The 13,183-nt window shown below is 48.7% G+C and overlaps 1 pseudogene; it reads left to right on the top strand.

Annotated features, from left to right (window-relative positions):
- Positions 1 to 11,319: 11,319 nt before the first annotated feature.
- LOC695672 (gem-associated protein 8 pseudogene) lies at positions 11,320 to 12,081 on the top strand (annotated as a pseudogene).
- Positions 12,082 to 13,183: the final 1,102 nt, after the last annotated feature.

Here is a 13,183-nt window from a genome sequence, read left to right as displayed (position 1 = left end):
CCTCGTCCTGTCATGCACATCCAGGGCTTTCTCCATCAGCAGCCTCCAGACCCCACGTGCACACACACCCGGCTGGGTTTAGATGGAGTTCAAATATTCACCACGCCCTCTATGGCCCACTCTGGAGGAACCAGGGCTCTGTCCAAGGAGCAAAGCTGGGAGGGTTGTGAGCAGGTCTTCAGACGGGGAGTCAGAGCACCAGTCAGCCTCCTCCTGGCTCGACACTGGGTCAAGCCGCTAGTCACAGAGCCACGCCTACATCCGTTTTGGTCCCTTGCCGAGCTCTGGACACACCTGGGTTCTTGCTGTGGTCTGCCATTTCTAGAGGGAATTGTCTAGAGACTCATAAAAGAGCAATAAAACCCTCTAACTTCTACATTTCCACATGTCCAGATGGGCTATCATGGGGTTCCCAGCATCCCAGTCTCAGCCAAACAACAGATAACCAAGAGATTCTCACTCTGCAAGGCCTGGATTTTCATAGAGATGACCCGGCACTCTGTCCAGAGGCTCTTCCTCACTGTCTACCAGGCTGCTGCGAGCCTCAATGTACAGAGGAGGAACATGGGCTTTGGAGACACTCACTGGACAAACACAGATAGAGCACCTACTGTGTGCTGGGAAGGTGTTAGGTCTGGGGATATGGGAAAGGGAAAGATATTGAGATGCAGTGGGGCAGGCGAAGTCACCAGCCAATTATAATCAAATGAGGATGCCTGGCAATGCAAGAGTGTAGAGGAGCGGGAGCTGTCAGCCTGGGGATCCTGGAAGGCTCCTTGCAGGAAGCAAGGCCTGAGTGGAAAAGGCCGGAGAGCTGAATCTGCAGATGCCTGGGGGCCAGACAGAGCTGATTTAGAGGGGCCTGGTCCACTTGATGGAGCAGAGGATAGTGGGTATACATGTGAGGAGGGAGGGGTAAACTGAGAGCTGAAGCCACAACCAGGCAAAGCCAGGTGCCAGTCATTACTTGCCCTGTGACCTGAGCAAGTTCCTTCATCTCTTTGAGGGTCAGGTAGCTCAGTTCTACAATAAAGACAATAATTCCTACCTTCCAGGCTTAGTGTGACCATGCAACATGACCACCGCCTAAGTGCCCATCTGGTGCTGGGCTGAGCCTTCCCCACACTGCCCTTCCCCATACCTGCCCAAGGGCAGGCATGGCGCCCCACCCTGCAGGCCAGTCTGGTCTAAGCACAACCCCAAATCATGTGGTAGAGGAGGGCAGGAGGGCCGGAATTCATTCCACCGCTCAGAGTCTGGGATGAGTACTAGAGCCCTGAGCCTCCCCAGCCATCCTCCCTCATGCTGCCCATCTCCAGGGGGACACGATTCGTGAGGGAGGGGTGTCCTTGAGGCTCCTCATATTTTGCAGATAACAGAGGACACCCAGGCATGGCCCCTGGGCTGTGACCAAAGTGGTCTGCCAGAGGAAGGTGTTGAAATCAAATTCTTACTCTCAAAGTTACCCAGAAGCGGGTAAACAGATTTTGTGGACAGAACTCAGACTACTCCCCTTCTCAAGGTTGTTGAGAATAGTTGTTGTTTTTTTTCATAGTTCAGTTTCTAGCACTGCCCACCCCTGCCTGCACCCCGTCTTGGGACTTCATCTTCATTGTGCCTCATATCCAGCATGTCAGTTTTATGTACCTCTGATGTTGTCCCTCCCTGACACCCCAAAGTCACTGCTCTCGTCCCTGGCTTCCACCTTCCTCCCTGGACTCTTGCCTCCCAGCCGACCTCTTAAGCACTGTCTCCAACCTTGCCAGTGTCCTCTGTAGGGTGCCAGGTGATACCACCACCCTAAGGGGAGAGCTGGGCTTTTGAGAAATACAAACCCAGGCCCCACTGCTGGAAACTCTTAAGCTAACACAGGGGACATGAAGTAATTTGGGGCTGGAGTACAGGACTTTGCAGAGTAAATTGAGGGATCCTGCAGTTTAGAACCAAACCACAAATAGTATTGAGGCCAGGCTATGGAGTACAGTCCTGACTGCCCAGGCCATTGGTTGTGACCCTGCTTCCTGGAGTCCCGGGTTTCCATACAATGGCCAGGTAAGCTGCAGGGAAAGAGGCAGGAAGCCAGGATGAGGGGCGGGGCTGCAGGGAAAGAGGCGGGGATGTTCGGTGAGGGGCAGGGCTGCAGGGTGGGGACGGGGCTACGGGGAAAGAGGCGGGGCTGCAGGGCGAGGGGCGGGGCCGTAGGATGAGGAGCAGGGCCGCAGCGTTCAGGACGCCCCCTCCTTTGCAACTGGCACAGCTCCTCTCCTGTCTGTTTTCCATGCTGTGGGCATGAGGAGGCAGGGCGCATGGAGATGACATACTAGTAAAAGGTGCGTTTGAAAGTTGTCAAAACGCGTTAGGGCAGTGTTGAAGGATTCTGAGCAGGGGAGGAGGTTACTATGAACTGATTTGGGGGATAAGAGGGGGAAGATGGATTGGAGAGACCAGGACACTGTTGGGAGCCTACCTGTTCCTAACCAGGCTGGGGTCAGGAGTGTAGAGGAGCAAAGAGGTGGAGATGACACTTTCTAGAGACAGAATAAGAAGCTGGCGCTTGAGAATGGATGGGGTGCAGATCTTCCCTCCTCTGCTAAGTGACTTGAAGGTAGGAACTGGGATCCTTCCACCTTTCTGACCCTCATGGTCTCTGTCACAGTCAGAGCCTTACAAGGCCCAAGTGCTTTCTAGGTACCTGCTGGGTGAATGAACAAGGGGCCAGGTCCTGCAGTCCCACAATATAAGCTCTGTGGAACTTGGAATGAGGGTCCTGACCTCATTCAGAGGCTGCGTGCCAGTGAGGGTTAGGGCACAAACTCTGCAGCCAGGGGTTCAATCCTGACCCCTCTCCCTGCCAGCTGCATGACCCTGGGCAAGTAACTAAGCTCCAGGTTGGCTCAATTTCTTCACTGGTAAAGTGGGAATAATAAGAGTATGTATTTCATAGAATTGTTGTGAGGACTGCATGCATATAAAGAAAGTGCTTAGGACAGTGCCTGGCAGCACAGGTATGTTAATTACTTAATAAAGGCAGTGATCATTGGGAGAGGAAATATGGCCTGGATTCTCGAGCCAGCCTGCCTGGATTCAAACCTGGCACTGCTGTTTGGTAGCTGTGTGTCCAGAGGCAAACTTACTAGCCTCTCTGGGTCTCAGTTTGCTTCCTTGTCAGAGAGGGTAATAATAATTTTACCTGTTTCCAGAACTGATATTCAGTTGCTGTGTGCAACCATGCAGCCATACTTGCAGCTACAATATTCAAATATGTTCATACCAGCTGTTAACAGCCAGCTCATCTCCAAAGGGCCACCCATTCCCCTCTCAGACCTTTCCTGAAAGCTAGCAACGGCAACATTTACAACTAGGATGAAAGAGCTGTTCTTCTAATGGGGTTTATCACTGGATTAAAAAGAATTCCAAAAACACTTTAAGAAATGACAGAATCCTTTTTTGGAGCAAACCATTCTTTTATTCATCCATTCATTCAATAAATATTTATTCTCTGACCCCAGATGTCAGAGCTAAAGAAAAATAAGCTTTGGTCCTTGCCCTCAGGAGACTCACAATATAGTGGGAAAAAAATAATCAGAAAGTAAGGGGCTGAGTAACAGAATAAATAGTGCCTGGGGACTCTCTCAAGGTGACAATGACAGAGGACAAATTTAACTGGCAGACCAAGATGGGACACTTTTTTTGTCCAGCAGTGGCCTCTCTACTTTATACTCACTCTTCCTATGTAGGGTTGCCAGATTTAGCAAAGAAAAATAGAAGATGCTCAATTAAATGTGAATTTCAGATAAACAACAAAGGAACTTTTTAGTGTCTAAGTATGTCCCAACATAAATGCATGGAACTTACACTAAAAAAAAAATAATTTTTCCTTGTTTATCTGAAATTCACATTTAAGCTGGCATCCTGTATTTTATCTGGCAACCCCATACACGAGTTTGTTTCCTGGAGAGAACAAGAAGAAAAAGCTAGAACGGGGAGGGAGAAGAGACTGAAGGGACCTGGAGGGAAGTGGGGAGGAAAGGCAGAGGAGGCAGGGGAAGGAAGGGAGAGATGGGAGGCAGGGCTGAAGGGAGACAGATGCACCCTCATTGCAGCTGCTTCTCCCTCCCTCAATTGCCTCCCCAGTGATGTGCCAGGGAGGCGTGCAGGCACGGCTTGGGAACCTGAGTGTGCTCTCTGAAATGTCAGCAGAAATAAACCTGGCTAATCCTCTGCGATGGCCCGTCACATTAATATCCCTGAAATTCCAAGCGGATTAAAATAACCGTGAGCATGACACCATTTGGAAGACTGGGGATTTACTTGGAAGCGGTGGCCCGTTGGCGAGCATTCCTCTAATTGCTGCTTCGTATAAATAGAGTGTTCTTTAATATCGCCACCAGCCCGGGCTGACAGATTTAGATCGGAGCTGTCTAAGTCATTAGTGCCCAGGCTGTGGTAAACCAAGGCTCCGTTAGGGCTGTAAATGGGATTCTCACGGGCCAATCAATCTTACCAAAGCCGCCAGTGTTGCCTGTTGATCTGCAAGGTCCTGAGTGGCTACAGCTTCCCAGAAATGTGCTTGCATCTGTCAGAATTATAAGCGGCTGGCAGCTGACACAAAGGTCATATTTGCTGCTAGTGTGGAAATAGAATCTCCCCAGTACAAGAAATGCTACTTAGCAGTATATCAATTGCAGGCGGGTCATTAAAGGAGGTGTGTGTGTGTGTGTGTGTATGTTACAACCTGCGTTGCCTAGAACCTGTATCCTTTGTAGGTCTACCCCTGGGCTCAAAAGCAGGTGCTCTGTTGAATAAAATTAAATAATAACTAGTTCATGATGAACTGCTCAGCATTATCATCATAAGGCAGTTTTTCCTTCTGTCATCTAACAAGTATTTATTGAGTGTTCATGCTGTTCCAGCCACTGTTCTAAGCACTCTATAACGACTTAGTGAAGGCTCTCTCACTTGCTGGCTGTGTCGTTTGAACGTGCGATTGGCCTCTCTGAGCCTCAGGTTTTCCATCTTTAAAATGAGGATAGTAATACCTGCTTCGGCTGGGCGCGGTGGCTCACCCTTCAGCTGGCTTGTAATCCCAGCACTTTGGGAGGCCGAGACGGGTGGATCATGAGATCAGGCGTTTAATACCAGCCTGGTCAACATAGTGAAACGCCAACTCTACTAAAAATACAACAAATTAGCTGGGTGTGGTGGTGGGCCCTTGTAATCCCATCTACTCAGGAGGCTAAGACAGGAGAAGTGCTTGAACCTGGGAGGCAGAGATTGCGGTGAGCCGAGATCGTGCCATTGCACTCCAGCCTGGGCAACAGTGTGAGACTCCATCTCAAAAAAATAAATAAAAAATAAAAGTAACACCTGCTTCAGAGAGTGTTGGGAAGCTCTGATGAAATAAAGTTCCTAAGATGCTAGAGCTGGTGATACTCAGTGTGCCCCAGCCAGCAATGGTAATGAAAACTTACATCAGATGGTAGCATCTGAGAGGTTGGTAGAGGAGATGAGGGAGCCAGGAAGGGATTGGCCAGACTCAGAGGTGGTAAACCAGTTGTGGGCACCCCGTGAGGAGTAACTAAAGGTCTAGATGACTGTGTCTACTCAGCTCCATCTGAGGGCAGATCTGATTTGGGGAGGGGATCTCACAGCAATGGCAGGTTCCAGGACAGGGTCTGTGCATGCTTGACGCTACATTATGCTCTATTCAAGTAGCCCCAGGGAAGCCAGGTCCTGCTCCACCCAAAGAGAGGGGACAGATAAGGGACAGGCACAGGAGCTTCTGGCAGCATCAGACTTGGGCAAGGCAAAACCACTGGGGAACCCAGGTTGTCTCTTGGATTTTTTCCTGGCCCATCTCACCAACTGGAAGCCTCATCAGCTCTGCAACAAACCTGGGATGCTTGTTTTGGAGTTGATTCTCTGTAGGTGAATTGGATCTGGGTTAAGCCAAGCAATTCTTGGACAAGTTGGCTTATAAGATGGGATTGCATGAAGCACCATGGCGAGGAGTCCGTTTTCTGTGGTGTGACAGAATTCCACCCAGAATCCACTGAAAGTTCATCTAGGGAGGTTGCTTTTGCAAGACTCAGCAAGGGGGTTGCTCATCCCAGCCACTGGCACATTCCTCATGACTGCTTCGTTCCTTGTGTCAACACAACACGTTACATGTTTATAAGTCTGTTTCGTCTCATGGCTTGTAGGAGTCTCACATCAGCACTCTTCAGCTCTCTGGGGGGCCGCTTGACCCAACACAAAGAACTCAAACTTTGGAATCCCTCAGCCCTGGAATCACACCTGCCTTCACCATCCGTTTCACTCAGTAGTCCAAAAATTCTAAACCCCACCTTTTTATGCATTTTAACGGCTCTGAAATCAGAATGTGTGTTGCAATCAGTGACACCTTACTGTTATAATTGGCAGTTCTATTTTATATATATATATATATTTATATTTATATTTATATTTATATTTATATTTATATTTATATTTTATTTTATTTTTTTTGAGACAGAGTGGCTCTCTGTTGCCCAGGCTGGAGTGCAGCAGCGGGATCTGGGCCCACTGCAAGCTCCACCTCGTGGGTTCACGCCATTCTCCTGCCTTAGCCTCCCAAGTAGCTGGGACTACAGGTGCCCGCCACCACACCGGGCTAATTTTTTTGCATTTTTAGTAGAGATGCGGTTTCACCGTGTTAGCCAGAATGGTCTCGACCTGACCTTGTGATCTGCCCGCCTTGGCCTTCCAAAATGCTGAGATTACAGGTGTGAGCCACCGCACCCAGCCCCTTTTTTCTTTTTCTTTTTTTTTTTTTTGAGACGGAGTCTCGCTCTGTCACCCAGGCTGGAGTGCAGTGGCCGGATCTCAGCTCACTGCAAGCTCCGCCTCCCGGGTTTACGCCATTCTCCTGCCTCAGCCTCCCGAGTAGCTGGGACTACAGGCGCCCGCCGCCTCGCCCGGCTAGTTTTTTGTATTTTTTAGTAGAGACAGGGTTTCACTGTGTTAGCCAGGATGGTCTCGATCTCCTGACCTCGTGATCCGCCTGCCTGGGCCTCCCAAAGTGCTGGGATTACAGGCTTGAGCCACCGTACCTGGCCCCAGCCCCTTTTATCTATTTTTGTTGTTTGTAAAATAATTGTGTGTCTTACAATCTACTGAGTCTTAGAGTTGATGAATTAATTATGTGTCTGAGCTTTGGCAGGTTTCTTCCGCTGAAGCTGTTTCCACATCTGTAAACCGAGGCTGACTGCACCTCCGCACCAGGGCTGTCATGGAGACTAAATAAGATCTAATTGGAAGTGGAAAGTACTCGAATGTGGCAGACACTGGATGCATGAAAGCTGCCACTACTGTCAGTAGGGCAGCAAAGGTGACCTCATTTTACAGATGAGGAAACTAAGCCCCAAGGGGAGGCTTGACCGAAGTCCCACAGACACAGGCAGAGGTTTAAGATTTTCAAAAGACTCTCATCTGCGTCGTCTCCTCCAGTGTTTACGATCACCAAGCCAGGAACGAGCGTGACTCACCGCGGGTGCAACTGGGCACTCAGTGGCTGGTGGGCTTGGGCCCAGAGGCAACCAGCAGTGCCAGCCCTATTTTACGGGAAATCACTGCCAACATGCTGCCAATCATTTTAACTTTGACGTAGGATGTAGGTAAGGAAAATCAGGTGCTTGCAACCTTTCTAAAGAAAATATTGTGGACTAGTTTTAACTCTATGTATAAACTACAGTTTATATTATATCAGAATGAATGTCACAGGCTACATTCAGATATTTTTTAAAGAAAAATCTAATTTCTCCCTTGATCCCCTATTCCACTTTTAGCAGGACTGCCATTCAAGTTGATTCAAAGCTTTCCCTTTCTCGCCTTCTCCCAGAGGGTACATTCAGTTGAGGTGGACAAAACATCACATCAAGGCATCCAGGGGCGCACACCTGGCTCTCTGCCATCACCTGTCCACCCCGGCTGCCACTGGACTGGCCATTGCCCAGCTAGTCCTTGGCGGCGGCCACCCCTTGTGGACTGGTGGGGAGTCCTCATTCCTGCCCTTGGTCCACACTTGCATCTGCTCTCACATCCCACCACCCCAGACTCAAGGCCCTCCAGGTGTTCTGGCTGTCAGGACCATCAGATACACTCAGAAACATTCTGTTGTTTGCTACACAATACTGGGGGGATGAGGGCTTGTGATGCAGCCTGGACCCCCAGGAGGTTACTTCCTGCCTGTCTATTGGTCCCTCACGATGCTGAATGCTGGGACTTTTCTATGGAGCTTCCAGCCTCCCCACGGAGTAGGGGCACCATCTCTCTTCTCTCTGATCCCCTAAACTATTGGAGATTCTATCATCCCCTCAACTTCAGAGCTTGAGGGGATGGAATGTGTAGGCAGGACCATTCCCAGGGATTCATACCAGCCTTTAACTCTCTTTCCTTCTAAGGACTTTTTTTTTTCTTTGCTCAGGGAGTCATTAATGTAGACTTAGTAGGTGGGAAGAAGCAGCTTAACAAACCATACGCTAGTCCTCCTGAGTTCTGTGTGTCAGGATTTGGATTCTCAAAAGCAAGATTTTGAGACTCTCAAGTTATTGTCTCTGCCATGGGTTTCAAAAGCTGCGTATTTGTTTCTCTCTCACTCTGCATTTCTGCTGTAGTTACTCTACCACGAGGCTAGTGAGTAAAGAATGAAAGGAGGGTAGGAATTCCCAAGGAGAGCAGTAGATGTGAATGTTTCAAATAGTTCATATCCTTCTATCATGGAAGCAGGAACTCTGCAAGGTCCATGTTGCTGATTAAACAAAGATTTTAAACACTTTTGTAAAAGAGTACCCTTGGCTGCATGATCTGAACTGCAAGACAGGAGATGGGCTTTGTAACCTCACTCTGCCCCCAACCAAATGGGGGCTTCCTTCCTGTGTGAGTCATTGGGAGAGACGGGCTCCAGGCTTCAGCTACAGAAGCCATAAAAGCCTTCCACCTGTTCTCCCAGACCCTAACAGCCAGGGCGGGGAACGCAGTCTGTGCTCAGCCAATCACCTGTCCCCACTGGGAAGGACACAGAGAGCCATGGGTCCATTTCTGATGCATCATGGGCCCTAGCTGAAGTGGGCTAATCAGATTTCGTGGCATGATCTGGCTATGCTCTCAGCAGCCCACTTTCCCTTGGCTTCTGCTTGTTTTCTGGACCTGGTTCTCCAGCCTTCCAGTGGGTTCCGTGGCCTTCCCCATATCCTTCCATCAAATCTCATTCTCCCTAGGTATCCAGCATTGGTATCTATGTTGTCCAGCCAAGAGCTCTGACTGGTGATCACGAGTAACTCAGTTCTCTACGGACCTTGATGTCCCTCTCAAGGAGGTATTTAAGCCAGATGAACTCCAGGATCTTACAATCTACCTTATGCTTTAAGTGCTCTGGGGCTGAAATGCATAGCCCAGTTGTCCAGTTCACCCATTCATGCCCGATTCTCCACCGTTCTCTAGGTGGCCCCTATCTACATTTCAGGGACTAGTCACCCTCTGCACAGTCAGCCTCACACCCCATTCCATCCAGTATGCAAATGATCCACCCACAACGAGTTCCATGATCATTCAATAAAGGCTCCTTTATTACAGGACTTCTCAGATCCTTTAATATGCTAATGTACTTTGTGATCTTCTAAGAGAGGACTGTAATACACATAAATCATTTCCCAAATAAATTTCATTGTATAAATGTTGCCTCACTGCCTTTTTCAAGAACTAGAACATAATGGAACACTGCTGTAGAAAAAAGATACCAAATGTCACGAGGAAAGACAACATCTGGTATGACTTCCAAAACATACACACACACACAAACTTGCACATGCAGGAATTGCCTGGTCCAGCCTGACTGCATTATAACTTTTTTTTTTTTTTTTTTGGCCTCCATTTAGCTTCCTGGATGCACGGGGATAACCAGTGTTAAGTGCCTTCACCTGGGGTTCTATGTCCAGGGCAACAGTCAGTGGTGACTCAGGGTTTGGTCTTTCCACACTCCACGGTGCCTGCTCTGTGCTCTGTGCCACTCAAGATGAAGCAAGTGCCACAAGAGCCCTGGATGAGCAGCTGTGATGTGTGCAGTGTGCAATCCCCTGCCCCACAGAATTCCTGGTGGAGGAGAACAAACAAGCCAAGGGTGACAACAAGCATGACACACTGGTGACCCTGCCCAGTGGGGCCTGAGTGCCCACCGTCCAGCCTCTCAGGCAGCCATGGTTTGGCCTCTAGGGAGAGTTTGGAAGCTTCCCTAACACCTACCCCCAGGTCACAGAAAGCCTCAAACATACCACAGTCCCTTTTCTGTTCTCCCATAGACATGCCATTCAGGAACATGTCAAAACATTTTGAAACAATTTCTGCCCTCAAGTTATATACCCTGTCCGGAGAGAATAGCTTCCCCAAGTGTGCATCTTATTGCATCAAGAAGGATTTCCTTGAGAAGCTCTAAGGAGAACTCCTCAGATCTCTGTCACAGGGCTGGCTGGAGATGCCGGCACCCAGATCCCTCCAGGAGTGCTTGGTTGTGACTCCATGGACTCCACGGGGACATGAGCATGGTCCCCTTTAACCTCTTTGCCTTCCAAACTGTAATTATTAAGGAATATATCTTCCTTATTATATTTGGTCTCTTTTTTTCACTGATCATACTTGTATCAGTGAGGACTCATTCTACTTCGGTTAACTTGTAATCTGACCCAAATGTGTTTAAACATAAAAGAAAATTTATTAGTTCCTATTACTAAAAGATCAAAGGGTAGGGCCAGCTTCAGGCAAGGCTGGATCAGGGGTTCTGTGCTGTCTCCAGTACATGACCTCTCTCCAGTCCTCAGCTTTATTCTCAAGCTCAAGGTACCATCCAAGGCTCATTTAATAAGCCTGAAGGTTCAAGTCTAGCAGGGAGACTTGAGCCTGCTTTCCACAAAAGTCCTGACCTTCATTCTGATTGTACCAGCCTCTGGTAACATGCCCACCCCTGAACTAATTGCTGTGGCCTTGGAAATGAGAAGTGATGATTGGCTTAGGTCAGGGTCATGTGCTCTACCTCCAGAATCCCCACCCAAGCCACCTGGGCTAAGAGAGGGCTTGACCCCAAGTCCAATCAGGAACTGTTGTTAGATAATGAAGAAATGAATGTGAGGGAGGGGTAAGCAATAACTGTGTGCTAACTACTGATTCACAAGACATCTAGCTCAAAACAGTGAGTGACCAGGGGATCTTTAAAACTTCTCACTAAGGAAGGAAAACTAGGCCCTTGCTCGGTCACCACGCAGGATCTGCAAGCTGCGAATCCACGAGTTTCGGCACCCACTTGAACTTTCACAATCAGAGATGGCAGCGGTGAAGGCATCAACATTGAAAGCTGCCAGGCCTTGGTATTCTCATCCAGTATATGTGAGATGCTGGCAACATTATCATCAAGCAATGGCTTGGATGCAAAGCCACCACAAAGGCCTACAGGAAGGCCGTGAAATCCTGTTTCAGTCTTCCATGGTACTTCCCTCTGGCACTTCTTCCCCAAAGCTGTTACGCTAACTAGGCTGCGTATCCTTCGTCCTTCTATGGCCATCATGTGGCCTAGCAGGACTCCCCCTGCAGTTCTTTACATTTCAGAGGGTCTGGGCAGCATCCACATGACAGCAGTAGAGTCCAGGCATCCACAAGAGAAGACCAAGCTTTGTCCAAAGAGGAAGAGATGGAGATTGAGTTAGATGCAGAGGTAGAATGTGACCTGAGCAATATGGAAATCACCAAAGAGCTCCGCCAGTACTCTGCAGAGACTGAGAGGTACAGAGAAGAACGACGGCGGTGACAGCAGCTGGATGCAGAGTGCCTGGACAGCTACGTGAATGCTGACCATGACCTGTACTGCAACACCTGCTGGTCGGTAGAGACTCCAACTGAGAGGCCTAGTGAGCAGTGTCCCAGGCCGAGATGAAGCGTTTGTACGGGGACAGCGCCACCAAGATCCAGGCCATGGAGGCTGCAGTGCAGTTGAGCTTTGACATGCACTGTGACCAAAAGCAGCCCAAGTACTGGCCGGTCATCCCCCTGAAGTTCTGAGCTCAGGGTACAGGGCCCCCAGCCTCTCCCTCTTCCTTTTGGGTACATGTTCTTCCTCTCTCCTTCTATACATTTCTCAGGGAAAGGGGACTTTGTACTGAGGTACAGGCATGTTCACCACAGTCCCAGTGGGCCTGTCACGGGGTGGATGCACTATGCCAGCCACTTGGAGGTTGGCAGACATGTTCTGTTGCCGACATGATAAATTTTCTCCTGACATAAAATGATAATTTTGTATATATTATACAGATTTTTTTTTTTTTTACGTTGTCAGTAACAGTTCATTAAGGTTCTTGCCTAGAAAAACAAAACAAAACAAAACAAAACTTCTCACCAGAATGTCAGGAATGTAGACAAAGGGGCAAATACCCAGCAATCTCACCTGCCTACCCCAAAAACCCTCCATTAGAGGCCTACTTGGAAAAGAAGAAAGGGCTTCACATCTCTGCTCCCATCTGGGCTGTCCGTGTGTCTGATCCACCAGAAACAAGCCCAGCCACTCCTCTCTGCCTCTTAAGAGTTGTCCTTTGAAGCAGAAATGTTATTACCTCTCTCCATCACAGCACTCCTCATCTTTTGCACCATCTGTCTACAACCAAGTCAGAAACTACAAATTACAGAAGACGGAAAGGCAGGGTCAGGTGAGCAATGCATTGTGGGAAGTGTCCTTCTCACCAGCTGGCTGGAGCTGGAGAAAAGGGAGAAACTATGACAACCAGAGCATGCTGGGAAGACACCCTTGCCCCACAGCAGCTTAGTGTCAGAGGCTTAGGTGGTGGTTAAGGCCCCCAAGTCAGCACAGCCCAGACAAACCAGGAGCCAGAGGCAAATTGGGAGCCCTCACACCTGCCCCAAGCTGCAGACCTGAGAAGAGCATGTGCCCATCTTTCCAGGGAGCTCAATAAAAGAGGATACACCATTCACTTGAAAAAGGGAGATAATATATATTTCACTTCAAAATGAAGCAACAAGGTAATATAAAAAGGGAGATAGGTGAGAAATGGGAGAATTACAAAGTAACTAAAATCTTAATATTTAAATTAAAAACCACTTTGGAAGTAAGTAATAAAAAATGGACTTGATGACCCAGAAAAACAAATCA

Source organism: Macaca mulatta, chromosome 7, assembly GCF_049350105.2.
Source record: "Macaca mulatta isolate MMU2019108-1 chromosome 7, T2T-MMU8v2.0, whole genome shotgun sequence".
Lineage (NCBI taxonomy): Eukaryota > Metazoa > Chordata > Mammalia > Primates > Cercopithecidae > Macaca > Macaca mulatta.
Note: the sequence above shows the minus strand (reverse complement) of the source record. Positions and strands in the feature narration are given on the sequence as shown.